Source organism: Cygnus olor, chromosome 10, assembly GCF_009769625.2.
Source record: "Cygnus olor isolate bCygOlo1 chromosome 10, bCygOlo1.pri.v2, whole genome shotgun sequence".
In the NCBI taxonomy this organism is placed as follows: Eukaryota; Metazoa; Chordata; class Aves; order Anseriformes; family Anatidae; genus Cygnus; species Cygnus olor.
This window is the reverse complement of record NC_049178.1, coordinates 17,230,070-17,239,655: the sequence shown is the minus strand read 5'-3', so window position 1 is coordinate 17,239,655 and position 9,586 is coordinate 17,230,070. Positions and strand designations below refer to the sequence as shown.

Sequence of the window (9,586 nt, the reverse complement as noted above, 5' to 3'; positions counted from 1 at the left end):
TAATTTGGGGCTTTCATCTGGAAGACCGCTGCAGGAGGGCACGCAAACACCCTCGGGAGCTCTGCTGGGCTTTGGCCGGCTCTCTGGGAGAGGAACAGCCACAGCTCTGGACGCTGACGGCTGTCACTCCGACAGCCACAAACGCTGAGAACAAGCCTAAAGACTCAGTAAGTCAAAGGAATAAAGTTTGTGAGGGCAACCTTATTTGGCTAGCGCAGCATTACAAACCCGGTTAATTAAACCGGTGCAAAGGCCACGGCAGCCGTAGATAAACCAGGTTAAACTCTCACTTGCGCTGATTTCACGTAATTCGGTACTGTACCAGTGCCAGTTAAACTGATTACAGAGTTAACCGGTTTAAATAAGTTTGCCCTAAGTACTGTCACTGGTTCAACTAGGCTGCTTCAAAACCAGGAGAGAACTGTGCACCTCTGCCAAATTTTCCCTGTTGTACTTAAACCAGCACAACCTGTAGGGACGTGTGAGGAGCTGCTCTCAACGAGGAGCAAAGTGCATCGAGAAAAGAGGACTTGGCCCAGCAATGCTGGTCTCAGGCGCCTTATTCTTAGCTCTCCTGAGAAACTGTCACCTTAACGTCACCAACACTTCGGTCTAAATTTGTTCCTGAAAATCCTATTATAAAAGGTGAGACCAAAATCACAGCCCTTTTTTTTTTTTTTTTTTTTTTTTTCCAAAATACACATAATGTCATCAATTAGGGGAAGGTGTTCGTTTTATTTCCCCACTGCCCAATAACAGTTTTGAATGGAAAAGCACTTTTTTTTTTTTTCCAGTGAGAACTTTCTACAGCTTTCTATTTTGATACAGTGCCATGAATGCTTCCCATGCTTCATCTGTCTTTTGAGAGGGATTTCATTACAAGAGCTGTTTGGAGAACGTAACTTTTATTTTATTTTTTATTTTTTAAGAGTTCAACATTATACATTAGAATATGAACATTTGCAGTTAGTATTCCCAACAAGCTCAAATACCAAGATCCTAATATTTCCGATTTACATGAGGCCTTTACACACACCCCATAAAACACAAACCCTCCCAATATGTCCTGGGATATTCATTCCCACACCTGAACTCAGAATCCCTTTGATTTTTTTTATCTTCTGTCTGTCTGTCACAATCCTTTTCTGTCTTGTCACCTAAAGAGTTTGTCTTCAAACAAAAACTAAGCTGTGAGAGAAGCAGAAATCCTAAGGAAAAAAAAAAAAAGTCTTCAGTACATAAAGCCTGCTGAGGCTTGTGGGCTTTTTAAAGCAGACGAATTAAAGGATAAGGGCCAATTTGCTGAATCTTTGGGTTACCTTTCACACTTTTGAATGTGCAAAATGGATGCCCTCAGATAGCAAAGCAGCCTGGTATTTTAACTCCAAACTATAAGGAGATAATTGGTACCATAAAGGGCCCAAACCACTTAGAGCCGAGATCAAAACCACCGGTACGAAAAGAAAAGATTCCCCAAACCCTTCTCGAGTGATCACTAAGTGCGTTACTCATAATGTGCGTCTACTTCAGAAACCCCGTCGGGGATTTAATACTTTTTTCCCCCTCTTTTCTCTCAGCGGGTTGCCATTTGATCTGACAAGAGGCAATGCAAGGCTGTGTCATTGCCTCCATCTACCTGAAATGGGTCATTTGCCAGAGGGATTTTTTCCTTAAAGGCAAGAGGCTTTGTTAAACAACAAAACAAAATACAGGAACAAAACAGAGTACAGGAACAGACACATGGCTCAACCTTCCCCACCCTGCTAGATGATGTGCTGCAAGGGAACTGGGTATTCAGGCTGCTTCAGATGGCCCCAATTATTTGGCACAGCAGCTTTTGTGGAGATGGCTAAAGTGAGTTGTCTTCTCTCCAAGGAGCTTGTCAATAAGAAAGCCAGACCTGGAGCTCCTGCCGTCTGCTTTCCCAGAAGTTAATGCCATTACTATGGCAAAATGGAATAAAAAGCACACTCTGTGCTGTTGTGGGAGACTGGAGAAAATACCCTCTAGTGATTTCCTTAAAAATGTCATAGCACAGCAGGCCTTAACACAAAGTTACTTGCAACACAGAAAAAGCCCTTGCTCAGCAGCCTACTAAGTCTACCGGGAAGGCGTCAGTGCAGAGGGGCCTGGCTCAGCTGCCGGCCCTCGCTCACCTGGGCTGTCCCCGACAGAAAGGGACTGCTGCCTGTGGCTTGGAGCCCCGTCTGCCCACAGATCTGAGCGGGGCAGTGCAGCTGCCGCTCCCTTGGCCCGGAGCTACACAAGAGTACCAAGAAGCCCAGTACTTGCCTCACAACCGATCAGTTCAGCCGTGGTCGTTGCCACATCTCCGTAAGTCTTTTACATTTCCATCAAGGCCTGGAGGCTGCATGCCGTATCCTACAGAGATGTTCAGAAACGTGCCAGCAGGAGTTCCTGCATCAGTTATACCCGATCCTAATGATGCGAGAGCTGTTTCTGTAGCTGGCTGATCCATCTGGAGCTGATAAAGCCCGCCTCATTTCATTTTCCCTGACAGCGGCTGGGGTTTACTGGAAGCGGGGATGTACTTGGGGCTGTAGGTACTGTGGGAGCAGAGACTGAGCTGCACAGAAAGCCTGAAGAAGGTGCTACCTGAGCTGAGGAGCCCAAGTCTCGCTCCTTATAAAGGGCACAGTCCTGCCCCATTCATGTCAGATGATCGTAAGGCCTCGCTGTCCCTCCATGGAAAACCATCTTCCTCCCCACGTAACAGGGTTACTAACCAGGTGCCACGTTCCTCATTCATTGCAAATGCAAAAGGGGCTGCCTCAGGCCACTGTGGTGCCCTGTGCCTTACTGAGGTACAGCCAGAGGGTGGCTGAGCTCCCTGAGCAGTGCCCAGCAGCATCCCCAGTAGCGTCTCCGAAGGTGTCAGGACTGCGGGATGCCACCTCAAAAGGCCAAGGAGGAGGGCCCTCGGCTGTCTCAGAACATAAAAACGCATTATTTATAATTTCTGCATGCTATTAGCCGAAGCAGCAAAAGGTGCAGTCTCTGTCACCTCCCTGTATCCTAAGTGTTCAGAAAGCTTTCCTTGATGTTAGCAAGTCTATTAATAAAGAGCTGCCAGCAAGCAGAGCTGCACCACCAGCCTGGGAGGGGGAGTGTTGGTGACATTGTGTTCCAGCTGAAAGTCACGCAAAACCCTCTACACCTTCTTCTGAAAGACAGCGGCATCATCAGCAAATGTAAATGTGCAGTCACAGCACCTCGTAATTATTGGGAAGTTGTGTGCCCCGTTAGCACTGCGGAGCCCGGCGAACGGGGCTCTCGTCCCACTCGGGCACCGTCAGTGCAATTCGGCAGCACATCCAAAGGCAAAGAGGGCTCAGCCATACCCCACCGATCTTTACCGGTGTGCTGCATGCCTCCGGGCTTCAGCTGCGTGGCGGAGCATGCATTAAGCACTTTCCTGCCCGGCAGCCACCATGGCCATCGACCGCCTTGGCAAGTGGAGAGGGTTTTGCCGTGGGTTGCAGCAGGAGGACTTTGCCTCTGCTGACTCGCATGCATTTGAAACCCACATCAGCACTCCGGGGAGATGCCGTCTGAGCTCATTGCAGTGTGTTAATGCTGGAAAGATCTTGTAGGCCTCATTAAGACATAGTTTTGTTCTTGAGTGTCTGCCTTGTCTTTTTTTAAAGCACTCAGGAGACGACAAAATCACATTTCCTCTTTACACTCAATTTTCTGATCGGGAGCCTGAAGTCGTTGCCCTGTGCTCATGCAATCCGTGTGACAGGCACCGATGCCAGCAGCTATGATGGTCTGTGATGTCAGTGCACAGAACAGCCAGAAAAGTGTTCCACATGTAGCTAAGGGGCGAATATGCAAGCTCATCTAGTTTAGATCTGATATTTCAGTGGGATTTCCAACCATCGCAAGTTGCATGCCTTAAACCGCCAAACATCAAGCTGCCTCTGCCCAGCATCACACCACCCCCATGCCTACCCCTTATCATCATTCTTGCACATCCATCCTGGTATTAACGATACTCAGATATATTATTTTAAGTGTGGGAAAAACAAACAGAGAACTTCTTTTATCCAAATTCTGGCCTGGATTTCTAGCAGATTGCATTATTATGGTGAATAGAGAAGCACATTAATACCACGCCAGTGCAGATATTTACAGTCCACACTCAGCACTAAGACACAATTCACCACAAGTAATGGCATTCTGCTCCCCTTCCAGTGTTGCCACTTCCTCAGGTCCCCAGACAGCTGCAGCACAAGAGAGCAGAAACAAGAGGAATCCAGATCAGGTGCCAGAAGGTACGGAAAGGCAGGAGGAGAGCTCGCCATGCGGGAGGTACCGTGCTCTCTGCCCTCCCACGGCTCACCACCCAGGCTCCTCACCTATCTGATTTTCCCTTCCTTTGCTACTTAATTAACGCTGAATGAAAATCCTCCCTGAACAACACTCAGCCCAGCAGCACTACTAGCTGCTCTCAGCTCTTAGACCTGTCGAAGGCTTGATGGGAGCGCTCCAGTGCAAAACCAGAGCAGACCAGCTGAAGAAATATGAGGAGTTTTGAACGGCTCTCATCAGGGAAACAAAAGGGCGCCCTGGTGTGCCGTAAATGGATCAAAGATGCTAAGCGTGGAGCTGGTCCTAGGACCTCACTGCGTATGTTCCTTGGTCAGAGAAAGCTCTGGACCTGCTCTCTGGTGGAAAAGGGACATTAAGAATGAGAAAACAGCAGAGGGGAATTCCAGAGAACTGAGATGGGGAGCAGAGGGAAAAAAAAAAAAAAAAAAAAAAAAAAAAAAGGGAAAAAAAAGTGTTTATTGCATGTCTGGCACGCACCTGACTGACATTTCACTCTTAAAAGTGCTCCCAGTAGATAAATTCAGATAAAGGGATGGAAGTCATCTGATTCAAACACGTGTTGAATAAGAAACCACATAAATGAAAATATCAAGGATACACTGACTGATGAGGCAATGAGCTCTAGTCTGTAAACATTCTTTCAGAGGAAAATCATGTGCCTTGTATAAAAAAGTTGCTTTGTTTTGGCAAAACTCTTAAAATCCAATAAGCCACAACTAGTTACTCATAGTGGGATCTGAAGCTTGCATTGGGCTGCTTTGTAGCCTAAGGTCCTATTTCTTCTAACAATGCTGTCATATTCTGCCCATTAAGTGTCACCTTTGTGTACACCAGCAGGGCTCCGGGAAGGAGGCACAGGGCCACCAAACGCGTGCCCCCAGCAGCCAGCGAGCCCCGGAGGTGCTGAACATGGGCTCTGGTTCCTGCTGGCTCCCAGCACCACTCGGAAAGTCAGGCAGGAAAGTCCTACCAAATGGTTGCTCGCTCACCAAAATTAGGTCACTAAGAAGTGTCCCGGCAGATGTAATGGTGAGAAACTTCCTACACGAATTACGTGGGACTGGCGGCCTCCGCAAATGCCACTCAAAGCACTCTCCCACCTCCAGACTCCTTTGGAGAAGACACAGGCAATGGGATTTTTCCATTCTCTCAACAAGGTTCTTCCTTTCGCCATTCCCATGTTCTCTGGAGCACCTCAGAGAGGGATTTGTTGAAATACCTTTGAAGTGGGTGCTGGAGACGCCCAAAATCTGGGCTGGGGGCTTATGCCTGCACTTGAGAATTGTCACAGGCATCAGCTCAGCCTCTCTGCCCTGGAGCCCTGTGGGGCATATGAGCCTTTCTGCTAAATAGGCCCACGGTGCCAAGCAGCTCTCTTGCAATGCCTTTTACTACACCAGAAAGCCAGAAGTATACTCATTAGAATCATTCCCAAAGGGGCAAAACTAATTATACCAACATGCTTGGTAATTTTTCCAGTCTTCATGCACTGCAGGTAAATCTCTTTTGCTCGATGCTACTTTGGCTTTAATTTCTCCCATCTAATAACTTTGCATTTTTGTTTGATTATTTTCCCTGTTACTTTAAAGATATCTGCACAACTGTCACTATCAATGGGACCTTTCCTTTGGCCATCTCGAAGATAGCTCCTAGTGCTGTCATGGAACAGCAGCTCCAGTCTTTGTCACCAGCTACACAAACGACAGGACCCCTTTTGTCTCAATACCGAATTTGCAGAACAGCTAAGGCTGAGATGAGCTTTACCCTATGTCATCAAAGCATCGTTGCAAAGTCTACGTCGGATCTGTGACATCAGACCAGCATAAAGCCAACTCCGTGTTACCAAGGTGCTGCTTGCCATGCTTAGAGCTCACTTACGAATATAGTTACTTCCTAGCATGAACTCAGATACCATGAGGTCTCTTTTTTGCATACGTAGTTGCTTCCGCTCCTAACTTTTTAAGCTCAGCCAGCACAACCCAGACAACAGCAGGAAGGAAATTACTTAAAAACAGAGGAAGAAAATAAATCTTTCCAACTTCAATTACTAAAATGTCTTCATTTTTAGCTCTGCAGAAATTTCAACACAACCTTGAGGACATTTGCGTAGAATTTTACACAAGCATGCATGTATCCTAGCATGGCCCATGGACCTGCACACCACAGGACTCCGAACAACTTCATATGCTCCATCACACACGTATAGCTTTTTACTCATGTTGAATTTTAGTGTCTGCCATGAGTAGTCCTACTGAAACCAGCGGGACTGTTTCCACAGAGAGGTACTACTCAAGATGAGTAAGAACATTACAGTCTGAGAGAGGGTGAAGATCCACAATGAAACCTAACACCAGCATCTCTCCAAAAGGACAGATCACTGCTTCTCCGACACTCTTGAAATCTGGTTGACATCACTGTCAGCAGCTCTCCCTCTGGGTGTGGGGCTGGGTAGGATGCCCCAGTCATTCTTGGGGCACAATTTTATTCTTTTTCAAGAAGTCATTTGAAGGGACATTGCCAGTTACCTCCCTTCCACCACTCTCCTCTAAAGGCCTCGTACAGAAAGCTCCTACCAAAAACCAGCTGATGAAAGCCGGTGGAAGGCTTCCTGCAGCAAGGCACCGGCCTGGATCTAAAGTCACTTTAAGCCTCTCTTCCCTACAGGTGTAGTCCCAAACACCCAGTCCAAAACACAGAGGCAGCAAAGCACAGCAGCTGACTGAAATCAGAAGTGATATCTCAACCATCTGTTTAAAAATGTGAGGCCATTGACTCATTAGTTTCATCTAACTCTACCAGCACAATAAAAAACACACGCCTTCTGGAGAACAATATCAACACGTGTGGGAGGGTAATATCTCTGCAAGATGTGGTGGGATGCAGCAGTGAAAAGCATCTCTCTCGAGTTGCACCGAGCTGTCAGGACAGAGCCTCTGCAGATTGGCACTCGCCACACTTGTGTTGGGCTCCCTCTGCAGAGGCTCTGGGCTCTTCCCTCCCAGAGGGAGGCAGTTTTATTTGGGTCCTCTCGTTTGACTGGGATTTGGTGATGTAAAGCAGGCTGGGAGTTTGCCCGCTTTTATCACTTTATTTTAGAGCACTTTTTAAGAAATTGGTTTTTGAGCTGTTGTACAAAATGATCAAACCTCCCACCCTCTGCTTTTGGCTGTCTCAGTCTCATCTGGCCAGTCCCGATTAGCTGGGATGGTCGTAATTCTGTGGAATTACTCACAGGCCGATCAGAGCCGCTCACAGCAACTTTTCCAGACAATGAGTGAAAGCTGGTGAAGATTAGTTTAACGGTGTGCCTCAGTTCATGGAAGCTGCTAAAGAAAACATAAATAAAGAGGGAAATCAGATCTCGGCCGAGTTCAACATCTGAAAGTTCAAGTCTCCTCCTTATGAGCTCACCATGCTCTGCTGAGCAAGTGGAAGGAAAAAATTTTCTCTCTACAGCGTGACTTCGAGAAAGGAAGTTGTGTGGGCAGAAGCGCTGGGGTGAGTCTAAGTACAGTGATGTCTCCTTCCATGGCACACCAGCCAGACAGCATTACTTTCTTCCAGGTGGGGTAATTTCAATGGCAAGATGTAGGGAGGAAAATATTCAATAAGTTTTAGAGAAATTTATTTCCAAAGCCAATTATGACTCCAGCCATAAACTTTTTTATTGGTGCGTCTCATGCAGTTTATTTATTGTAACTTCCTTTTTTGAGTGGGCTGTTTATTTTTAAGCAAGTGTTGTTACATTTTTCACTAGATTACTAATAGCCACGTGCTCTGGCTGCTGAAGCTGAATAAGCTGATGTAACTGTAGGTCATGATCTTAGCTCCTTCTTTAGCTTGTCCAGACAGTAAATATAGAGAAGGTGAACTTGGGCTTTTCTCTGAAAGCCCAATGCACTTGGAATTGGAGGAGAAGGCAAAGTCTCACTTCCAGCACAGCCACCAGGCCTCCAGGGTACTACAGGTGGGAACGAGACAGGTAAAATTTCTTCCTGCCATCAATAGCACTTCACAAAGCCCAGGGTTCAGGCAGAATTTTGCTGTTAAAAGTCACTTCTGCATCAGCCCCTTACTTCTGATGCAGCTCTTGCAGTTAACAACTATTCATGAAGTTGTCCGAGCAGCTTTGGGATTCCTTTCCAAAGCCCCAGCAGGGATTTACTGTGCTGCCTGCCTCAGCTGGCCATGTGATATTGCAGAATATACCCAAACACTCCCCTGGCATTGGCATTTGGGGTGCTTTGTGGCTTCCCTGGTCCAGCAAGCCCTTGGCTGTATGGCTTGGGCCATCTCAAAGCCCAGCCTCGGGCACCTTCCTCCCCAGATCCTCTACCCACCAGGTGTTTTATCCACCTGAGTGTTTATGACAAACTAAAAGGGATTTTTTTAATTATTATTCTTATTTTTTGCCTGTGTGGAAACAAAGAAATAAAATTGCTCTGGGTTTTCTAAACATGCCTTCCTCTCATGAGAGGAGTTTACTGGAAGCACATGTTCCTGGATAGGCCAAACAGCCCTGGGCTGCCCTTGCTGGATGCAGAGCGAGCCTTGTTGAAAAACAGTTGCGACAAGCGGGCTGCTTTGGGTGTCTCCTTACATTCGTCTGCTCTCTGCTTTCAGGCATTGTGCAAGACAGAGCAGGGCCAAGGTCCTCCGAGCATCGCCAGCTTTGGAGAGGGCCGTCTCACTGCGCAGGGAAGTGCACCGAAAGCGCTCCGTCTGCTCAACAGCCTGCCAGGGGTCACAGATACTGAACACCTCCACTTTTCTCAGAGAAAACAAACAAACAAAGAAAAAAAAACTTTAAGGAGATATCTATTATATCTTTAAAGAGATAATATATACCTATCAGTAACTTTTAGGTTATGCGCGTTTCCAGGCCTCACTGAGGTGAAGTGTCCCTGTCCTATCAGTAACACTATTTCCACAATATGTTCAGTTGCTGAGAATACTATTATATTATTGCAAATAATCACTATTCTGTGATTGTCTGATTAGCCCATGACAGGGTATCCAAATTTTCAGGTGATTGGTGCATTTGTCTGGTACCATTCTCTATGCTTACTGAAAAATTATTTTGTTTCCTATTGTTCAAAATGAAGATTATTGGGATGAGTATATTCCAAATTCCTTTGAAGCCGAAGTTCTGGGATGGGCTTTGAAGCCAATATGCTTTGGATCAAGCCTTCAGCACATTGCTCAATTTTCCATTCTTTTGCATGAAAAC

At 46.5% G+C, this 9,586-nt stretch overlaps 1 long non-coding RNA gene across 1 annotated transcript; it reads right to left on the bottom strand.

Annotated features, from left to right (window-relative positions):
• Window positions 1-792: 792 nt before the first annotated feature.
• LOC121075354 lies at window positions 793-7,981 on the bottom strand. The gene is made up of 2 exons (XR_005822922.1): window positions 7,768-7,981; window positions 793-7,682 (listed from the first exon to the last, which is right to left on the bottom strand). It is a non-coding gene; the product is annotated as an uncharacterized LOC121075354 (long non-coding RNA).
• Between the last annotated feature and the right edge of the window lie 1,605 nt (window positions 7,982-9,586).